Source organism: Drosophila guanche, unplaced genomic scaffold (assembly GCF_900245975.1).
Source record: "Drosophila guanche unplaced genomic scaffold, DGUA_6, whole genome shotgun sequence".
Taxonomy (NCBI): domain Eukaryota; kingdom Metazoa; phylum Arthropoda; class Insecta; order Diptera; family Drosophilidae; genus Drosophila; species Drosophila guanche.
The window spans coordinates 854,019-869,231 of record NW_022995753.1 but is presented as its reverse complement, the minus strand read 5'-3'; the positions used below and the strand labels follow the sequence as shown (position 1 = coordinate 869,231).

General features: G+C 45.8%; 1 protein-coding gene across 3 annotated transcripts in view; it reads left to right on the top strand.

Moving 5' to 3' along the window:
• Nucleotides 1-5,577: 5,577 nt before the first annotated feature.
• Nucleotides 5,578-15,213, top strand: part of LOC117588383 — a 30,121-nt gene continuing 20,485 nt past the window's right edge. For all 3 annotated transcript variants that reach the window (XM_034279608.1, XM_034279609.1, XM_034279607.1), the window contains exons 1-2: nucleotides 5,578-5,619; nucleotides 8,524-8,697. The gene's annotated coding sequence lies outside the window, so the exon portion shown is untranslated. The remainder of the gene's footprint in view (nucleotides 5,620-8,523; nucleotides 8,698-15,213) is intronic.

The following is a 15,213-nucleotide window of genomic DNA, read 5'->3' as shown; positions in this document are numbered from 1 at the left end:
GACAATGGGCGCAATTCTGATAAGCGATTAAACGATTAGCCGATAACCGCGAATAGGCCAGACGCTCCTCTCCATCAGGGTGTAGCCCACCCTGTAGCCGCGCACGCATTCCCCTTCGTGTTTTTTTTTTTGAACGTTCCTTTATTTTTTGGGAGCGTCAGATGACGCTGACAGCTCTCCGACCACGATCCATGCATGTGTGCCATGTGGGCAAGAAGTCCAGGTTTTGGCCAGGGTCCTCCGTTCGCTGTCCTCCCTCCTCCTGCTGCTGCCTGGAGGGTCAACTCAACAACTGTTGACCGCAGAGGCCGACCACAGAGGCCAAGCCGAAGCGCTAGGCGATGCCCATTGAATGTAATATTTGTCATGGTCATTATGAGTTATAAACGATATTTTGATCCCTAATCACTTTTCCACAGAGCGAGAGCGGGACACACACACATGGACTCGAGCATGGAACGGAAAGGAACGCATGGAGGAGAGACACTCACAAGCTGTCAACGCATTCGTTTCACGTGTTACCAAATGTCTCTCTGTGTCGCTGTCCTATTACCAATACCCAATATACCTACCTTTGTCCGTGTCCCATGCCCATCCCCGTCCTGCCAGCCCCGCGACAGTAGGACACAATTTCTTTGTCTGTTTCGTGGTCGTCGTCGTCGTTGTCGTTGTCGTCATCGTCGGCGGTGGCGGTGGAATTAAAGGAACAATTGTTGTAGCAAGGGCAATTATAGATTATCACCTTCTCTCTCCCGCACCTTGGGTGCAGCCACAGCCTGATATGTGTGCCTGTGCCTGTGCCTGCGTCGGACCTTCCGACCATCCAAAAAGAACCATAAAAATGACACCACATTGTTTTATCTTTATCGCATAATTGCGGTCAATTCTCTCTCTTGGCCATGGCTCTCTACACTCAGAAAAATGTGCAGGAAATTTCGTACATTAGAAATTAGATAATTTCATTTCTTTAGGCTTGCATTTGGGTTGTAAGAAATAATTCAAAGTCGGTATAATTTAATGGCAGACTCTTAGAAATATACTCTTTGTTTTACATATATTTACATATTTATGTACATTTTTACATATTTACCATGCACCTATTCATTTAGCCCCCAAAGGTGAGTCTTCATGTTTGAATATTATACAAAAAGTGCTGCTAAGTAATATTAAATTTTTATATTGAAATCCCAAATGTTGGTAAAGATTTGTTTCAGTGTATCGCTGGCCCCGACTTGGCATGATTTCAATACTTCTTCTGCGTCCCCGTCCGCCGACCTACGTCCTAATCGGTGGCTGTGGCTTCGTTTTCGTTTTCGGCTTTGGCTTTTGATCATTTGCCATGGCTACAATACATTCACTAGCCTCTCGATAGCCTCTCCTCTCCAGCGTACAGCGGGTCGTTCCCCCACATTAGAACGCGGCAAGGTGAAGGTGCAGGGGCAGCAGGGCGTTCACCAAAGAAGGGGCGGAAAGGCGTAGAGCGAGCGAGAGAGAGAGAGAGAGAGAGAAGGGAGAGCGGAGCGGACAACATTTATCTTCATGTCACAAATTAACGCTCTTGAAAATGTTGTGAATCGAACAATATGCCTTTCTATTTCGTTTCGTTTAGTTTCGTTTCGTTACGTTTATCCCATGCCCATGCCCATGCCCATGGCCATGCCCTTGCCCATTCTAGCTCTCATTATTTTCTTCTCGTACTCCCATTTCCATTTTCCCACATCCCATATGCCATTCTCTCATTCTTGTCAGCCCCCAAAGGTGTATTTCCATGGTGGGGCGTAACGGGGCTGACCCTTTAACTGAACATTTTGGTCAACAAGAGAAAGAATTTCCGCTAAGATCGCGGTGGTAGAATAAAGGCCAGAAATGCACTCAACGTTTGTTTGAAAGCCTTGCAAACTGCAGAGCTTGAAAGCCACGAAACTCCAGCTAGAAAGGTTTCAAAAGCTTGCAATACTCTAATAGCGTCACTGGAAAATAAAGCATCCACTTGGGAGTATTCCAAATATTCTTGGAAACTATCAAATAGATCAAAACAAATCGTAAGCTGCTTGAATTTATTAATATTTACAATTCTCCAAAGTATATCCAATTATAATCTACGAATGAATCTATGAATTTGGATATTTGTTTGTATTTTTGCACCTAAAACTTCCCCCATCACACACTTAGATCTTCCTCAAGTGCTCTCAAACTGTTTACTAGCAACTGTGGGTGCCCTTTCCATTTGCATTTCCATTTCCATGTCCGCTCTGCCGCGATGCATGCGTGGTCCTCTGTGGATAATGGATGTGTATGGCCCAACTCTAATCATATCTAGATGATGCCCGGCAATTTCTCATAGTTAAGGCAGAACCAAAAGTTCTGTATGCGAAAGGGGGCGTGATTCGGCGTGGAGTCGCACGCCCAAGGCCCCCACAATGTTCGCATGGAGGTGGTGTCGGGGAAGCATCTCGAAAACTGGTTCCAGCACACAGCCAAAAGAATCTCTTGCACTCACCTCCCTCCACCCAGCCAAAATACACACACACACACACACACAGAGCACAGAGCAAATCACTTGGGGATTTCTTTAGCTGCAATTTGAGCCGCGACCTTGACGCGCATACCCATCGCTCGTGTGTGTGTGTGTCTGCGTATGGTGGTGTGTGTGAGATTAGCATTTATACTGATTATAAACGTTATCATAATTCCCTGGGTGGAGTGAAGTGCTGCGATAAAATTCGGAATTTCCGTATAGGTATCCCTCTGACCCCATGCAAAAAGCAAAATAACTGGACCGCTGCCTAGCCTGCACTGCTTAGCCGACGGGAGTAGCCCACCGAGAGCGAGAGCGAGAGCGAGAGCAAGAGCAAGAGAGAGACAAAGGCGGAGAGCGAACGAGAGAGCAATAGAGTGGCGGCTCTCTCTCTCTCTCTTCGGGCCATGCGCAGCCATCCGTTCGCCTCGACCAATGTGCTGGGAGTAGGTGCACCTGGCATGGGGGCCCCTGCCTGCCTGCCTGCCTGCCGCACTGCCCGAGTGGGTGGGTGGGTGTATGGAAGCAGGCGACACATTTCATGTGTCACATGGGCTCCGCCGTCCGCCCCAACGCCCCAACGCCCCATAGCCCTACCACAGCCCAGCCTTCCACAGCGACCACCGAGGATTACCGCGCGCACTCTGTCGGGCCTTGCCTTGAGGGCGTGTGTGGGGGAACGGGAGAGCTCTATGTGGCACGAATGTTGATTGGAGAGTAGAGAGTGGAGACGGGGTCTGGAGAGAGGGATGTGGCTGTGGACAGGGCTGTGGGGCAGGTGCCTGGATGGAGCTGCGATTACGATTTGACCGCCACCCGTACGTACGGCACATCCGTACCACAACCGTTTACGGATGCACAGAGAACTTCGTTCAGCAATAAGAACAAACACACAGTCAAAGATATAATCCCAGATACAGATACAGATACAGATACAGATACATATGCAGAGAATATATAGATATGGTAGCACATAAGAGTATCTGGCAGATACATGACCATTTACTTGTGTGTCCAATAAACAAAATCTGTCTACAAATCCGAGAATACAACCAGCAACACACACACACACACACACACAGGTACACATGCAGATGCAGATACAGTAAAACACACACACACACACACACATATGAATGGTAGGGTAGATTCGTTTATTTGTATGCAATTGACATTTGCTTTGGCTGTAGTGCAATTTCCCCCACTGAAGTTGCGCATCTTTGAGATTCAGACAGGATAAGAGCGGGGGCATGCAGCTTTAACAAATTGATTGCCCGAGCTTAAAGAGGCAAGGAACAGGCAGTAAGCAAGTACAGCAGAATCTCGCAAATTAGAACGCTTACAAATTTAAATTGTCCAGAAATTATAATCAGACACATAAGTTCAATTGAATTCAATTGAATCCGTGGCATCCATCATTTTTAATATACAAGAAGAGAAAAAGCGCAGTTCCGAATTTTACAGATACAAACTCACAGTACAACCAGTGGTGACGCTGCTCTTGTAGCTTCTCACAACGTTCTTCCTCCTTTATATTAAAAGGAGTGTAAAAGCCTCACTGAAGCTAAATATTTCAAACTTTTTATTTAAAGAAAACAACCCAAACAAGAACTTTGTACTTTTCAAACAAATTAGCCAGCTTCAGTTAAGGATAAAATAAATTTAAAAATTCATCAATTCAATTTAAAAATTCGAGTTCAGATCATACAATGAACTGACAATTGAAGATGCAAATATAGAAAATAATAACAAATTAATCATAATTGAGTGAATGAATGAGCTGAATGAGTTTTTTAATAATATTTGAGTATGCCGAAGGCTTATACTTAGTCGTAGTCTTGTAAGCTTAAAGATTGGCTAAAGAATCTGCAGTTTTAAAATGGAACATTTTGGACAGATCTGCATAGATAAATGCTCTTGGCTGCACGGTGCTACACATGCAGATACAAATGGATTATAAATATTATAAATAGCAAAACAAATAAATGAATAGAAATAATTGTTTAGTTCCTATTCATACCCAATCAGTTATCATCGCTTATGAGAATTTTTCAGAATGTGCCCCAGTGGAAACGAAGAATAAATCTATATCTTAAGTATATGTACATAATACTGTATGCGGGCATTCCATTTTAAATGGAAATTCTCACAGACAACCTTTTAAAAGTAATCCCGAAATGTGATTTAATTAAAGTCGATGGCAGCCCCACCCCACTCGCTGCACACCCTCTGAAGTGGTCACAGAGGGAGTCCGAGTTCGGTCCTACCCACAAGTGACACACACCAGCCATTGCCCCGTCCCGGTACCTTCTTCGCCAGATATGTACATCGTGCAGTGTGTGCGTGGTGGAGGTAAGAGGAACTCTCGTATGGGTGGTGCACCCATCGATGTGGCTGGGGATTTGCTGCTTGTACTCGTAATTAATTATTTCATTAGAGCACCACTCGATTCGGACTCTCGGTTCGGCCATCCTGCTTTGTGGGATCTCCTGCATCGCACGAACTGCTCGACGTTGCTTGGCCTCTCCAGCATTCCACAACTAAGCGCCACTGTAAACGATGAGCGGCAGCAGCAGAAGCAGCAGTGTAGGGTGCACGAAGTGATAGCAGAGAGCTGCTGATGCATTGAAGAGAGCCGAACGAGTCGACTCATACTCTCTTAAAAGCAGCACTGCACTGCTTGATGATTGCTTTTGCCTCTTCTGCGTGCTTGAAAACTGCTTGCCTTCGCTTCTCCTGCTCTGCTTACACCTCTTTGTTGTGCTTGGGCGTGAGCGCCCAAGAGTGAGCGAGCCGGCAATACTGCATGGACAGTTGTGGCGGACGTCTCTCTCTCTCTCTCTCTCTCTAGCTGCGCGTGTGTGTGAGTGTGCTGGCCACCAGTGGCCGCTGCTTGCTTCAATATATATACATGTGCACACACAGCACTCCCCTTCGAGTGTGCGTGTCGTTGGCTCACACGAGCGCCAAAGAGGCGCAGCAGCAGAGTCAACGGCAGAATCAAGCCGCCGCAGCCGCAGCAACCACCGCGACGGCAGCGACGTGATTTCAAACGTCGACGTCGACTTGCCGCTGCCGCATCGCACCGCATCGCAAGAACGGTAAACCCTCGGGAATCGGTCGCTCTTTTTTTTTTGTTTTTTTTTGGACTGCTTGTCGCCATCCATCGCCCGTCCGTCCGCCCACCGTCGCCGTCGTTGTCGTTGTTGTTTCTGCCTCTCGCATGTTCTCCTCTGCCTCTCCATCCGCACTGCTCTGCGGACCATTCTATTCTGTTTTTGCTGTTGTTGCTGGGCGCGCGTGTGGTTTTGCCGTCGCTAAAACGACAAAACGCCAGCAAGAGCCCCCGGAGAGCACCAAACCGAACCGAACCCCCAATAGCCCTGAGAATCACAACAACACTCTTCAACCTGGTGCGAATTTTTTAAGTTGTATTCATTTTTTTTCTGTTGCTTATGCTGTGAAAATGATAAATTTGAGACAAACAAAAATGTTGAAGACATAACAGTTGAGGCGGCAGGGTGAACGGCCCAGGAAGCCAGAAGGAGCGCTCAAAGAAAACATTGTTGTGCACTGCCCCCACCACCCGGGCTGCCCCTTCACGGAAGAAGCAGTTCAGGCGTAGTGCATCCGATCCAGAGAGCAGTGTAAGAGGATTCACCTTTTCAAGAAAGCATCGGAGAAGTGCATCAACATCAACCCACACAGAAAGCAGTTGAGGAGACCTGCAGCAGTGCACCCAGCGCACCCACCCTCCCATAAAGCAGTGCCAGTGCAAGAGGCAAAGTGCCGTGGGGGAGTTTATGTTCACCCCCAAGGAGGAGTCCGTGCAGTGGGTGAGGAAGAGTGCTCAGCACCCACACAATGACAGGATCTACGTGGTATATACGTACATATGTATATAAATAGGCGACTGACTCCTCTCTGCACACACACACACACACACACACAAACACATTGCTGGCGCATAAAAAATGTCTACCCTGGGAAGTGTCGCCCAGCCAGCCCGAACACTGGTCGACGCTGGGTGTTGGCAAGGGAGGCAGGTCCGTCCAGTGCCAGTCCCAGTCCCAGTCCCGATTTCGTGTAGGGGTCGTTCCAGGGTATTGGGTAAATTGCTAACGGTTTGTTTCGGGGGTTAAATACACACACAGACACATCTGCAGAGTGCGCGCTCCGCCCCTCGGCCAAAGGATACGATGCACAGATGTGGGTGGGGGAATGGTTTGGCCACGCATGGAGTATGACCACCCCATCCCCACATTCCCATTACGTGTGTGTGTGTGTGTGTTGTGTGTGTTGTGTGTCTCTGTCCCACTCGCACTGGCAAAAAGTGTCGTCGTTTGTCGCTTGTCGCTCTGGTCCGATGCCTGCCCACCCCCACTTATTTTAGTATCGGCCTCTCCCTTGCTCTGCTGACACTGCTTTTACTTCTACTTCTGATTGTACTGCTTTTAATGTCCTCTCTCCCTTGCACTGCTTATTCTTTTGAAGCAGAAAGCCAGTGCGACCATCCTCTTGCACTGCTTCTTCTCTTGGATTGGTTTCGACCGCTTCAAATGCGTTCGTTTTTTATAACCTCTCCATCTCCACCCACACCACAAATGTGTGTGTGTGTGTGTGCGTGCGTGTGCGTATTTGTTCTCGTTTCGATTGGATTACATTGGACCCCCTCCATCCCCCGCCAACAACAAACGTTCCATTCCTTGATGTTCGGGTCGTCGTTCTTATTTTTTTTCTTTCATCGTTGTGTTCCCCAGCATCTGTGGTAGCGCCCCAACGACAGTGACGGCGACATCCCCTCCCGCGATCAAGCAAACGACGACGACGACGACGACGACGACATTTCGTTTTTTGTGATTCGTTTTCTCTGTTGTGTGTGTGTGTGTGTGAGAGAGACTGCTTGCGTGTCGGTGTGCGTTCTTTAATATTGTCGTCGGGTGTCATTGGTCGGACTGCCAAGCAGAGTCACAAGCAGCGCACGAAAAAAACCTTCGGTCGCGCTGTTGCTGTCGCACGTTTTTCCCCCATCCCATGGCCTCTTTGCTTCTGGCATTTTATTAGAACATACCTTCCCCCACCCGACCCATGTACCACCTTCTGCACTCATCCCTCTTCTGTCCTTCTGGCGTGGGTGTGGGTGTGTGTGTACTGTCCTGTAGGGGCTTTTGAGGGGGCGTGTGCGCCCAAGTAGCCGAATGAGTTTTTGATTGTATGTCGTCGTCGTCGTCGTCGTTTGTCGTTGTCGTTGTCGTGTCGTCGGGTGCGGGTGCGGGTGTGTGTGAGAGAGAGAAAGAGAGCGCTGCTTTGGCTGCACATGCATGAGTGTGTGTGTGTGTGTGTGCGAGCGAGTGCAAAGTGCATAAAAATGGCGACAACGACAACGACGACAGAAGCAGCGACTGGTGGCAGCACTGGCAGCAGCAGCAGCAGGCGGCGGACATCGCGCAAAACAATTTTTTGTGTCGTGCGGATTTTATAACCGTTTTTAAAAGCGGCGGCGTTGCTGCCTCTGCCTGTCGTCGCAGCAACCAAAACGGACAAACGGACAAACGGACGGACGGACATTCAACCAAAAATTATTGTAAAAATTTGAACGCGAAAAAATAGTGCACGTGCGTGTCCAATTGAATGTGAAACAAGAAGAAAGGAGGAAGAAAATTAAAAAAAAAAAAACAAGAAAACAAGAAAAGAAAATCATTTACAAGAAATTCCAGGCACCGTGCATCGTAACGCTTGCGAACATCCCCCAAACAAATAATATCCATATGTATTTTCCAGCTAAAAACTAAAACTAAACAAAAAACAAAGAAAACCACACTCAATATGTTAATGAAAATGTGATTAAAATGAACAAAATACCGAACGTAAATAAAATAAAATGCCCACAGGCAGCGAGGGTAGCAGCCGTGGAGAGAGAGAGAGGCAATAGCAACAACAAACGAGAGATTCAAATTTAACAACAAAACAAATCAATTTTAAATACATATTTTATGTGTGTTCAGGTGCATTTTGATGTATAAACATATGCAACGTATGCGTGCATGTGTGAGAGCAACATTGCAATAACTACAACAAGAGAACAACTGAGGAGAGAAAATATCACTTGCAACAAAGGAAACATCGAAACGCAAACACCAAGCATTCACGCACACACACACACACACACACACACACAGGTGAGCGAAACGATTAAAACCTAAAGAGACCCATAATCATTTTTCTAAAAGCTATTTAGTTATTTGCACAGAGATACCATTCGAGATTCGAAATGTTCTAGCTATAATAAAATGGTTGCCAAATATAGCACACGAAATGTTTCAGATCCTAGGACATTTTTAAACAAGTTTTTGCGACTGTTTCAGCATGAGAGCATGAGCCTGATAACCCAATATATACTCAGTATAGTCGGCCCACGAGGTTAGCCCTTTCGCTATACTGCCCACCGCCTGAGGTTGTTCGTCCCGAATGAGAGCTACTTGGGACCCTGTACTTCCAGTAGAGCTTACTTAACGCCATGTCAAGTTATCTAAAGTCCATTTTCCAATTGAACTTAGATGAAAACATGAGTTTTACTTAATCTAATGGAATGTCAAGCTAAAAGACATATCAACATATCTTTCTGTTCTGATTTTTTCATCGATAGAGAGACTAAAAGTAAAATAAGAAATTCGATAGACATTTACATACATACATACATATAGTGAAACGTTTTGCCTGAAAAATAACCAAATCAACCGAATTTTATTAGGCAATCAAATGAAAATTCTGTGTGTGCATACCTGTATTTTTATTGCATATTTCGGTCTCGAGATTATAACCACTTTAATGGCAAGTGCATGAACAATTGTTCGCATTTTATTTGAAGGCATTGAAATGGATTTCATGGAATGCAATCATCTATGGGGAAAATTTGTATTAAAAACTGAATTTTTCCTAATTCAAAGATTCAGAAATAGTTGAGGAAAAATATCATTTTGATAAATTCGTTGGCTGAAGTTGTCAGTTCGCTTTCCGTTGCGTTCTCTTCAAACTTTGTTTTGAATTAGAATAGATAAATTATTATGACTTGTAGCACCACCCCTTTCACTCCCATGTTGTAGCCCCCCCATACATGTGTGTGGTTCCCATGGCACAGCATTGTGATTTTTATTCTCCTCCTCGCTTCAAGGCCTGAACATTGATTTCCTATACGCCGAAGTGACGATGCCCGATGAACAATAAATTAAATTAAATGTGCAAATATCTGTGCTTGCTCGGTGTTCTGTTTCTGTTCTTTTGGGGGTTCCGTTCCATGCCGTGCTCCTCATCTCATCTCTCGGATACGAAATGACAAATGAAGACAACTGAAAAATTCACTGGCGGAACGGTAGCAAGTGGAATGAGAATTCTTCCGACATTTGCCTTTTGTCTTCTTGTTTATCTCTCACTGTCTCCGTCTCCGTCTGTCTCTGTCTCTGCCTTTGTCAAATCGCACATGTCTATACTATATAGCATACAGGTGCAAATACAAATACGTATATTCGAGTGTCTTTTTGTATACACACACACACACACACACGGGTGTGGTTGGGGTTCGGGTGTGCGGGGGTGCCGTGTCACACAGCGGAGGCCATAACTATATAGCCATATAATCGCTTGTTCGTGAGCTGTAAACACAGGCATTGTAAATTTACACCATGCTTATAATTAGCAATAGAACGGCAGTTGACTTTTCCAGTTGTTATTCGCTTCATGCCATGCCCTCTCTTAACGCCTTTCCGTTTCGTTTCGTTCGTTTCGCTGCAACCTGCAACTGGCAACCTGCAACCGAAACCGGGTATAACCGTAACCGTTTACCAGATAAACTGATCTCAACGTTGGCCAGGTGACAGAGCAAAGCGACAAAGAGCGACCTCAACATTATGGACTAGGGCATACCCCTTAAACAGATGCAGTCAGTTGAAAATAACAAACAATTCGAAGAACAACTTGAAAGTGGAAGACAAAATCAAATTAATTGTGTAACATGTAGCCCTGATATACAGCTACCCTACAGGTACTAGTGCCTGGTTATAATGACAGACTAAAAGCTCTTTAGGCACCTCTTTCACTACGGCTCTCCCTCTCCGATCTCATGCTTCAGTGCCAGCAAAAATTGTCGCTCAGGCGATCCCAATGGGCGCCAACCAGGGGCCCAAATGCATCACTGCACCTGCGGTGGCGGCACCTCTCCGTTCCCCGAACCCAAGCAATGCCAAGCCATGCCAACCGCAAAGCAAACAAACTTAAGAAATGGCAAATGAATTTGTCTCCTCCAGATTGTGCAATGGCCAGTGCCAGTGCCAGTGCCAGTGTTGGGCAGACGTGCTAAATGGAAGTGCAAATGAATTTGTTGATTGTCCCAGCAGCAGCCGCACCACCACTGACAGGGCTTTCACAGATGGCTAAAGAAAAATAAAGGGTCTTTGCTAACTAGGTATTTTTATAGCAGATACATAGTACTTGGTCTACTCGCGATGCCTACACGATAGTGTTGAGAGCCATTAACCATTAACTATTGAAATAAATTTATTTAAGCAGCCTTGATCTGCTGTTGACTTATGAGAACTGTTCAAAGCAATAGAATAGAATGCTAGTTTGCATGAAATAATATAAGTAATATAACTAAATATTCTTTTGTTAAACGCTTTGTGGATCTACTTATGTATCTTAAACACATGCACACAATCTCCAACACAATCTTCCGGAAATTCCAAATTGAGTTAATTGTAACCAAAATGAAGCAACCTTACACTTGATTGATACCGGGGCAGGCAGGCATATAACCCACCTGTATGACATGTTACATCTGCGTATCGTTAATGGCCTGATAAGTTGCCTTCCTAATGGACTCATCATTCTTCATTAGGTTTGATGACTTCTTTCCGTATCCGTGTGGGATCCAAGACGCGTCTCTCTGCGTCGCTCACTCTGTTCCTCTTATGGCTGAATGTACATATTTCTGTCGTCCGAGTCTCTGGCTCTTCTGGGTGCCCTTTTGCCGGCTATTAATTAGCATATTTCGTCATGAATTAGCAAAGTAAAGTCAAGTTATAATGAGGTGGAAAGCCACTAGGCCGCGGGCCCGAGCAGACCAGACAACTGGCACTCCCCCCCCCCCCCCCCCCCCCCCCCCCCCCCACCCCCCCCACCACCCCCCCGCCCGCAGCGCCCCCGCCAACCCCCCACCCACCAACCTTCCCCACCCACCCCCCTTACCTGAAGCTGTAATCATTTTGCACGGTTCTGTGTGTGGAACCGAAGCTCAACTCCAGAGACCCCTTTGCCCGCGGTGGCATAAAATGAAAATTGCAACAACAGCAACAGAAAATGTGCAGATGCAATACGACATCGTTCTCGTCCTCGTCCTCTGCCCCATCCACATCCACATCCACATCCTCATACCACATACCATATCCGACCTCGTCATCGTAATCGTTGCTGCCCAGCGCCGGCTCTCGCATAATCCGCTCAATCCGCTGCCGCAGCCGCTGCCGCTGCTGCTGCACCGTCGCCTGAATCGCCATCGCCATCGCCCCCGCCAGCCATGGCGTATAATTGCAGTGCCGCCACCGCCACTGCTTCTGCCTCCTTCTCCTGTTCCTGTTCCTCTGCCATGGCACAGTGGTTGGTGCCAGCTCATCTGATCTCATTCCACAAACTCAGATCGCCCTGGCAAAGAGACCAATAATGAATGTGTGATAAAAACACATAATCGTAATATAATGGCGCACAGGTCTACATATTTATTTATGCCTACACATTATAGAATTTTGTATCCAAGTCATGGTTTTGCCTGAAATATTCGATTCAAACCCTCTCAAAACATGTTGCCTAAAGAACTGCCTTCAAAATGAAATGAAAGCCTCATCTACTATTCCAATCAGAGCACTTTGAGCTCACTTCCTAATTGATTGAGTATGTTCAAATTAAATTAAAGCTAAATATAGTAAAAATCACGTTTATGCGTCGTGTTTTTTCTACCTGTACCTATCTACATGCAAACATACATGCAATGTACATATGTACGAATGTATACGAATAATTGCTATTTTTACGATCTGCCAGTGTAGATCTTCAGTGGTTCTTTGTGTGGTGCACCACTGTGCACTGCTACTCTCCTCACAGCAAGAGTCACCAGATGTTCAAACCATGTAGAGGCCAGGCCGCTGCTCCAACCGCTCGATTGGCTTTGGCCAGGCTCTGTGATGGTCTGGTCTGTTCCGTGGGGAGGGGAGGGGAGGGGAGGGTTGTGGCCAGATCGGGATCGGTATCGGGTTCGGGCTGTGTCGGGCTCTCCGACTCCGACTCCAGGCAGAGCCAGATGAAGACGACAATTCGGAGCTTATGTGTCAGGTGCGCGTCGTGCCGCGAATGAAACAATTTATTGCACTCGCCACTCGCTTTTGCGGTGTTTTTTTTTATTCCTTGTAGTGTTGTGTTTTTGCTGCTGTTGCTGCTGCCTGCCTGCTTGCCTTTTTCTTCTGTTTTATTTTTTATTTTTATTTATTTGTTGTTTTTGTTTTTGTGGCTGTGGCACTAAATTGAATTTTCCTCCATCTGCGTTGCTGTTGCTGTTGCAACCCGACTCGGACTCGGACTCGGAGTCGGAGTCGGTTTCGTTTCGTTTCGACCATTTGGCCACTCATTGTCCAACAGAGCCATAACCATAACCATAACCATAACGAATGCGGCAAATGGCCCGAATACAGCAGATCGCTGATCGGATGGGATCTTCCATCTACGAATTTTCCTTGCGGTGCCCAAAAGTGACAAAATCTTGAGTGAGACCACAAATTGTTGGTCGGGGATGTATTGCTAGTCACTCAAAGACCAGAACTATCTGCTGAAAAATCTATAACCAGCTGATGGAAGCTCGTCTTAATTAAGTTTTAGTTTTAGTTTTAGCTTGAAGTAAGAATTCAGAACTCTCACTTGCAGACACAACCCAAGAAATTATTGCTCTAAATGAATTAAATTCAAAGTGCTTTTAGCAAACCAAATAAATGAAAATCCCACGGGTGGGTGGGCAAGGTCCAAGAAACATTTTGTCTGCGTAATATTATTGCAATATTTTTTGCTATTTAATTCAAGGGAAATCATTTAGAAGGCTGGCGGTGTCCCCTAAACGGCATTCCATTCATTCATTCATTCAGTGTGTGATTGCGAATCTTTCTTTTTGTTCGTTTTGCAATTGACAATTGACAATTGACAAACGAAATGTATGTAAATGTGTACATATGTATGTATGCATTGATGTATGTATAGTGTAGACATATATTCCCGGACCTGCATTCTGACATCTCGTCGCGTCAATCAACGCCTCGAAAAATCGCAGTCGTCAATCCCCAAACCCCAAACCCCGAGCTCTCGACATCCACCCCAACGACAGGGGGTCGCGGTTCAAGGTACAGACAAGCCAATACATACATATTTACATATATGTATGTACATGTACATACATTTGTGCAATTGCACTGCAGACCCACTCAAAGGCAATCTTTCTGTTGCTGTTTCTTTATTATTATTCGCCCGGCAAAATAACAAGCAAAATCAAATTGTTCCATTGTCTGCGGCGGTCTGGTGATGCAGGGGCATTGCGGGTATGGATGGAGCGGATCGGCTCGTATAGGATTGGATTGGATTGGATTGGTTTGCTGTTTTTGTTTTATGTTGCTTTTTGGCTCTGCTTGGGATGTTGCCAATACAGAAACAGAAACTGAAAACAGCAGCCGAAACATGCGTACAGCTCGCACTTCATGGAAACAGCCAAAGAAACAACTACAACCGCAGATACTCGTACATAATTCCCCATGTACTACTTACAAGCGGCGCGTTATTATTATTTTGTTTCTTTCTTTTTTCATAATTCATACAAAAATCAATTCACAGTCAGAGTCATAGTCATAGTCATAGTCACGAGGCCGTGAGAGATTGGCAAAAGCCAGCGAGAGCTCTATCTCTGACAGAGGTTCATCTCTCGCTCTCACTCAGTCACCGAGTCAGTCATTCATTGAGTCGACAAGGTCGCTGGCAACCCAAAATAATTTCCATGCCTCAATTATTAATACACATTTACTGATACGATGGCTAAATCGCGGCAGCGTCCAAGACTGGCGGCCACTCGACAAAGATGATGATGAATCAGCAGTCCGGCCAGTCTGTGGTCCACAATCGATTAGCACACGGCTTTGCCATCGGTTTCGATGCTAGAGATGTGCGTGAGTTGCAGCTCTTTCTACACAGACTGGAGGCACACTGCTCTTCTATTGAATTTGTAGTTATTCTTGTGTCCCGCTTCCATCTCCAAGAGCAGTGACTTCCTGCATTGATCTGCGCCCAGACAGATAACTGACACACAAATCTCTCGGTTCTCGGTTGTCGTTTCTCGTTTCTGTTTAGACTGCATTAAGAACTTGCTGGCATTCATTCGCATTGTGTAAAAATTCTATTACTTGTGCCTGTCGCCTCCGTGCATTACCATCTGAACAGTAATCCAACAAAATACTTGATACTTGGGTATCTTCTAGACTCCGCTGCTCTCTCGTAAAACTCTCGTCAACTTTCTATTCGTGGAGCCACTGCAGTCACACTGCAGGAAATGTGAATAGAAACAGACATTTTTATGGGATACCATTTTCAGATAGTTTTAGATATTAGATCACATATTTATT